Source organism: Theropithecus gelada, chromosome 2 (genome assembly GCF_003255815.1).
Source record: "Theropithecus gelada isolate Dixy chromosome 2, Tgel_1.0, whole genome shotgun sequence".
NCBI lineage: Eukaryota > Metazoa > Chordata > Mammalia > Primates > Cercopithecidae > Theropithecus > Theropithecus gelada.
The window spans coordinates 70139673-70146939 of record NC_037669.1 but is presented as its reverse complement, the minus strand read 5'-3'; positions in this window follow the sequence as shown (position 1 = coordinate 70146939).

The following is a 7267-nucleotide window of genomic DNA, read 5'->3' as shown; positions in this document are numbered from 1 at the left end:
TCTCCACTCCTGACAACCGGTCTTCTCTTCCCCAGCCTGTACCAATGGTCTCATGGGGAGTTCTCCATGATCAGTTGGCAGAGGAAGAGAAGACTAGAGCCTGGTTCACAGGTGGTTCTACACTATATGCAGGCACCACCTGAAAGTGGACAGCTGTAGCACTATAGCCCCTTTCTAGGACATCCCTGAAGGACAGCAGTGAAGGGAAATCTTCCCAGTGGGCAGAACTTCGAGCAATGCACCTGGTTGTGCACTTTGCACGGAAGGAGAAATGGCCAGATGTGCAATTATATATTGATTCATGGGCTGTCGCCAATGGTTAGGGTGGATGGTCAAGGACTTGGAAGAAGCATGATTAGAAAATTGGTGACAAAGAAATTTGGGGAGGAGGTATGTGGATGGACCTTTCTGAGTGGTCAAAAACTGGGGAGATATTTGTATCCCATTTGAGTGCTCACCAACAGGTGACGTCAGCAGAGGAGAATTTTAATAATCAAGTGGATAGGATTCTGTGGATACCACTCAGCCTCTTTCCCCAGCCACCCCTGTCACTGCCCAATGGGCCCATGAACAAAGTGGCCATGGTGGCAGTGATGGAGGTTACACATGGGCTTAACAACATGGACTTCCACTCACCAAGGCTGACCTGGTTACGGCCACTGCTGAGCGCCCAATTTGCCAGCAGCATAGACCAATACTGAGCCATTGATATGGCACCATTACTTGCAGTGATCAGCCAGGTACCTGGTGGCAGATTGATTATATTGGACGTCTTCCATGATGGAAAGGGCAGAGGTTTGTCTTCACTGGAATAGACACTTACTCCAGATATGGGTTTGCATATCCTATACACAATGCTTCTGCCAAGACTACCATCCATGTGCTCATGGAATGCCTTATCCACTGTCATGGTATTCCATACAGCATTGCCTCTGACCAAGGCACTCACTTTACAGCTAAAGGAGTGTGGCAGTGGGCTCATACTCATGGAATTCACTGGTCTGACCATGTTCCCCATCATCCTGAAGCAGCTGGATTGATAGATCAATGAAATGGCCTTTTGAAGTCACAATTACAGTGCCAGTGAGGTGACAATACTTTGCAGAGCTGGGGCAAATTTCTCCAGAAGGCCGTGTATTCTCTGAATCAGTGCCCAATGTATGGCACTGTTTCTCCCATAGCCAGGATTCACAGGTTCAGGAATCAAGGGGTAGAAGTGGAAGTGGCACCACTCACCATCACCCCTAGTGATCCACTAGCAAAATTTTTCCTTCCTGTTCCCACAGCATTACGTTCTGCCAGCCTAGAGGTCTTCATTCCAGAGGGAGGAATGCTCCCACCAGGAGACACAACAACATTTGTATTAAACTGGAAATTAAGATTGCCACCTGAACACTTTGAGTTCCTCCCTACCTTTAAGTCAACAGGCTAAGAAGAGAGCTACAGTGTTGGCTGTGGTGATTGACCCAGGTTCTCAAGATGAAATCAGTCTACTACTCCACAATGGAGGTAAGGAAGAGTATGCATGGAATACAGGAGATCCACTGGGCATCTCTTAGTATTACCATGTCCTCTGATTAAGGCCAATGGGAAACTACAACAGCCCAATCCAGGCAGGACTACAAATGACCCAGACCCTTCAGGAATGAAGGTTTGGGTCACTCCACCAGAAAAAAAACCACGAGCTACTGAGATGCTTGCTGAAGGCAAAGGGAATGCAGAATATGTATTAAAAGAAGGTGATCATTAATACCAGCTACCACTATGTGACCATCTCTATAAATGAGGACTGTAATTGTCATGAGTATTCCCTTCTCCTTTTGTTAAAAACATGTTTGGGCATGTATAGACTTGTACTGAGAAAATATCTTCATTTTATTTCCTTTCTCCTTTATCACGTGACATAAGATTTATTGACTTTACATAAGCATTTAAGTATTGTTAACTTTATGCAACAGTATTTGAGTAGGGTATTGGTGCATTTGCTGTTGTATGAAGGATAGTAGTATTATGTTAGGGGTAATTATGACCTTATTATTGTCTTTATTTGAAGATTATGTATGATCTTAGGAGATGTGTATGGGTTCAAGTTGACAAAGGGTAGACTTGAAATGGTTAATACTGAATGTCAACTTGATTAGATTGAAGGATGCAAAGCACTGATCCTAGGTGTGTCTGTGAGGGTGTTGCCAAGGGACATTTGAGTCAGTGGGCTGGGAAAGGCAAACCCACCCTTAATCTGGTGGGCACAATCTAATCAGCTGCCAGCACAGCTGGAATATAAGCAGGCAGAAAAGTGTGAAAAAGAGACTGGCCTAGCCTCCCAGCCTACATCTTTCTCCCTTGTGGGATGCTTCCTGCCCTCAAACATCGGACTCCCAGTTCTTCAGTTTTGGAACTCAAACTGGCTCTCCTTGCTCCTCAGCCTGCAAACGGCCTATTGTGGGACCTTGTGATCATGTGAGTTAATACTTAATAAACTCCCGTGTGTGTGTGTGTGTGTGTGCATGTGGTGTGTGTGTATAGGATCTTTTGTAATAACAGCTTAGCTATGCGGACACATATATTCTACTCTTTGCAGTTATAAGCAAGGAATTTTTTCTCATTCTCTTCCTTCTCTTTTTCCTGCTGCTCCTCTTCATCCTTTTCTTGAATGATATTAATTCAGAATTTTCACTATTCCCTACTAGCCTTCCTACTCAGATAATCTAAATTAATGAGGTTTTCTCTGCTTAAGCAAAAACAAATTAAATTCCCTTTGTAGCTTGAATAAGAATAGTTGAATTTGAATTTAAAAGGTATCTAAGGATTTTTTATGTTTCCTAAACAAAGCTAATGAGATGTAGTTAAAACATGGGATGTATATCTTACCTTGGTTAGTGAAACCTGCAGGCAGATTTTATCTGTTTATTGGGATTAGTATAGAAGACTGGATAACAGTATTTAATACTTATTTCTTCCATTGTCAGATGAACTTTTTCTTTAATCATATCTAGTTTGAGATGAGAAACTGCTGACCGTGGAGTGTTATACATATACACGTTGTTCAAACTTGAAAATTATACAAGAAACAAAACTAGCACAAATTCTATGATTCAGTGTAGAAAAGGATAGTTATAATGACACTTTTCTTAACTTTCTTTGGGGGTTGCGGTTGGCTACGAGATGTGTGTTACTTTGCTAAGTTCAGATCTCTCCTGCCCCCGAAAGGTTGACATCTCCCAACAAACTTAATGTGTGAGAAGGATCCTGCCCTGGCAATGTCTAACATCACAACAGCTTTCCACTTTTTTCTCTCATACCCAGTCTCTACTAGTGTTTCTGAGTAGCAAGGAGCATGAGCAAACTTTCTCTGCTATTGAAAATCTAGCTCAAGAGTGGCAAAAACACCACCCTTGGTTCTCACGTCACTACTTCCTGAAACCACTTTCATGGCTGACATTACTAATCAGTGGCCACAATATCTCTCTGAGCCTGGACATGGCTTCACAAGTCACAAAAATGTGTTCTTGTCAGCCACAGCTGATTGATCACAGTTGTTTCTGAATGTGAAACCTATTTCCCAGTTCCAATCTACTTGGTGAAAAAGGCATGCATTTAGGAGGATATGTCTGGTTCACAAATTTTCTTACCCAATAAGATGCTACTAACATGCATTGTTTGGCCCAATTTCAGGACCACAAGTAGGTAGCTTCTCTGTCAGCTCCAAAAAAACAAACAAAGGAAAAAATGTGTGCCATGTTAAAACTTAACCAATCCTTGGTAGTATTCCTACATTAAGCCTACAAATATAGGATAACATAGTTACTTCTCAATCTGGATCCAGAACACTTCAATACCAGTTATTCCCATGCCTTTCTTTTTTGTGTACCCAGTATTTAACCAATACATATTTGAATGGGTAAATGAATGCTCATGTGTAACAGTTCAAGTAATATTTTTTAATATGTTCTAAATAGAATTTCAAAATTTGGAGAGAAATTAGAAGCCCCTGTTCCAATGATTTACAAGACAGGGTGCATAGTTTTAAAAAAGTATAGTAAATAGTATAAAATTTTTTACTTCAAAAAGCAAAAGTAGCTATTTAATAATGTATAAAGGAAAGATCTTGTTACTGGGGAAGTGTGGAGGTACCACTTCTTGAGTGTGAAGACACATACGCAGAGGAGGGGAATAGAGGCGTAAGATTCTTCTGTTTCCAAAAGTGGGATATGTGTTATAAAATGTTAAGAAATGCTCATCACTTGACAGATAAACAAATTGACCTAAGAGGTTAACAGACATCTCTAAGATCACACAACTGCTCTGTGGCAGAGCATGGGCTAGTACCTTGTTTCCTGACTTTGTGTTCAGTGAGGCCAGCAAGAGACATGGCAACAGGGTGTTTTAGAGTGTAGTGCATGCGTGATTTTGGAGTATGACAAGACCAATAGACCAGGAGACGATTGCCACTGCAAAGATAGATTCAGGGATTCAGGTGGGTGCCACTCCATGCCATGTGGGCCACATGGGGAAGCACCTGGGTAGGTCACAAGACAGAATGGAGCAGGGAATTATGGGCAAGAGCTTCTATTGTGGTTTTTATGGGAAGGGATGGGAACGGCAAAGAAGCAGACCTAGAATTGGCCAGTTTGAATCATTTCCATGAACTCTGGGGGATAGAGGTTGTCCCTACTTGTATAGTACTGTCCTTGGAGTGGCTGGGGCAGGTGGATAGTGGCCAGGAATGTAAGAGTCCAATAAAATAGGTGGCTAGAAGGGTAAAGTCTGGATTGGCTAGTTTATATTGAAAAGTAAACTCAGGGGAGGAGGACTCCTCCCAAAGAGTGGGGAGGGGCAATGGGGAAGGCAGAGAACCAAGGCAAGCTGACTCAAACATACTACCAGGTTGCCCAGGACAAGGTATGTCCAACATATGTCTATAGGACAAATGTGAAAACATCAAGTTACAGAAGCTAGATGTGTGTTGACTACACTGGGATTCATGGTTCAGAGAAGACAAGCTATTAGTTGGCCCAAGAAGGTAGGGAGGGAGAAGGGATATGGGGAGGTGGATTGAGGAGTACCTGTTTAATGGGTCCAAGTTTCCTTGAAGGTGATGAAAATGTTCTGGAATTAGACAGTGGTTATGGTTGCACATTGCTGTGAATATACTAAAACCCACTGAATTGTACATTTTAAGATGATAAATATTATGTTTTGTGAAATTTTTCTTATTAAAAAATTGGAGAAAAGAAAGTAGAGAGAAACAAGATACATTGCTTTAGGTTGGAGAATAGCTGTTTTAAGGTAAGGAGAAGATTGCCCTACAAACTTCTAGCTAGAATGGGCTGCTGCAGAGTAGAGCCAAAGTAGGAAGCTGGGTTGGACACAAGTGTTAGAGATGAAGAGGGCAAGTTGGAAGGGAAATCAGACTTTGGGTGGGGGTTGATGGGGTTAATTTTGTTCCTGAGCTATGGGTGTGAATGTTGGGGATACAGCAAAGTTTAAGTTAGGAAGGAGAGGGGAAAGAAATGTTCAACTTTATCACAATGGTAATGAGACCAGAAACAGGAACAGTGTTTTCATTCATGTTTCCCCAAGGACGACTCTTGACTAATAGACTATTTCTTCATTTGTCAAAAACCAAGTAAACTTTGTCTGAAGATGAAATATTGTTACGATAACACAATGATATTCCATTTCATAAACACTAGTTATTTTTGTGTTTGTTGGTTTTTCTTTTTTGCCATGAGATCATACTAGAATTTCATCAATAAGGAAGTTGGTTTCATTTAATGATTAGGCCTTTGCATTTAACTGAAAATGCTAGGCTAACCTAGTTTAGTTATTTCATTGAGTTTTGTTCAGTAGTGGTGTGCTATGAGCCGCCAGTTAAAATATAAATTAGCTAGCAATATTGACGTCTTTTTCTATTCTGGCAACACACTTGCTTGCCCACCTATACACAAGCACTCATGTATGCATCAGTGCATGCACATGTGCAAAAACAAAACTAAAAGCATTTATCAAAGTCAACTAAACAATCGGTTTCCAAATACCATTCCACAAAATAGCACTTGTGCAAAGCATGACATTCATCTACAGGTATTTATGGTTAAGTGAGAAAAATCAGGACAACTGTTTGAGCCTTCCATAAACCTAAAAGTACTTAGTTTAAAGAAGTGCCCCTTATTCTGAATTAATGTACTTTATCATTTTTATTATTAAAATTACCTTTCTTTTATAAATTTAAAGATTGAGATCCCAACATTGTTTATTCAAATTTTGATGAAAGATTCTTGGCTTATGAAATCCTCAACTTGGTTAATGCAACATCTTAAAAATATTTGTAATTCTACATAGAGCCTAGGAGTTATCCTACAGAGAAGAAACCCTTGTGAGAACTTTTAGTTAATAAGAGTTGTTTGCCTGCCTTAGTTGTTTAAGACACCAAGCACAGATAGAACACAGCGTTTTGAATTAGAAGGGTAGATCACTTACCATGTAGCCTTAGACAAATAATTTCAGGTTTTTGAATCTCAGTTCCTTTATCTAGAAAATGGAAGTAAAAATGCCCATCTCAGAGGGCTGGAGTGAAAATTAATGAGAGAAAATATAGAAAACACTATTTCCACACTTGGCAACACTTGATGACTGTTCCTATTTTCTCTTCAGTTGTGTTTGTACCATAATGTTTTATTTCAAACGATAGTTGTCTTATCTCTGTCAAAAATAACTTTATTATTCACCATCATATCTTGGTTAGAGGTTGTAAAGTCCAAACGACATTTTATTATAGTGTTTAAAAAGGTATAAGATGTCAAACTTCATTTTTCAGTGATAAAAAGATAAAGCTTTAAAATAGAGTTTCATAAGGGGAAAGGCTAATAGTTATTTTTCTTTTAAAATATGTTAATGGAACATTTATAAGTCTGTGGATTTTTCTGCAAGATCTACACAAGTTCTCAATCACACCAGGCTCTATAACATTGTGGTCAAGAACACAGATGCTGGAGACAGACTGAGTTCTAATTCTATGCTCTCCATTCACACCTTATAACCGTGAGCAAGGTATTTAACCTCTCTTTTCCTCATCTATAAAGAGGCACTAAATAATACCCCTTGTTGCAGACAGTTGCAAGGATAAATGCATTAATACATGTCAAAGGACTTGTGCCTGTTTCAGGCTAACATTCAATAAATGTTACCTCTTCTTGTGCCACAGAGGCTGATTTTTTCTTGGACTGTCTTTCTAATCCAGCTATGGGTAGCTCCAACCCACAAA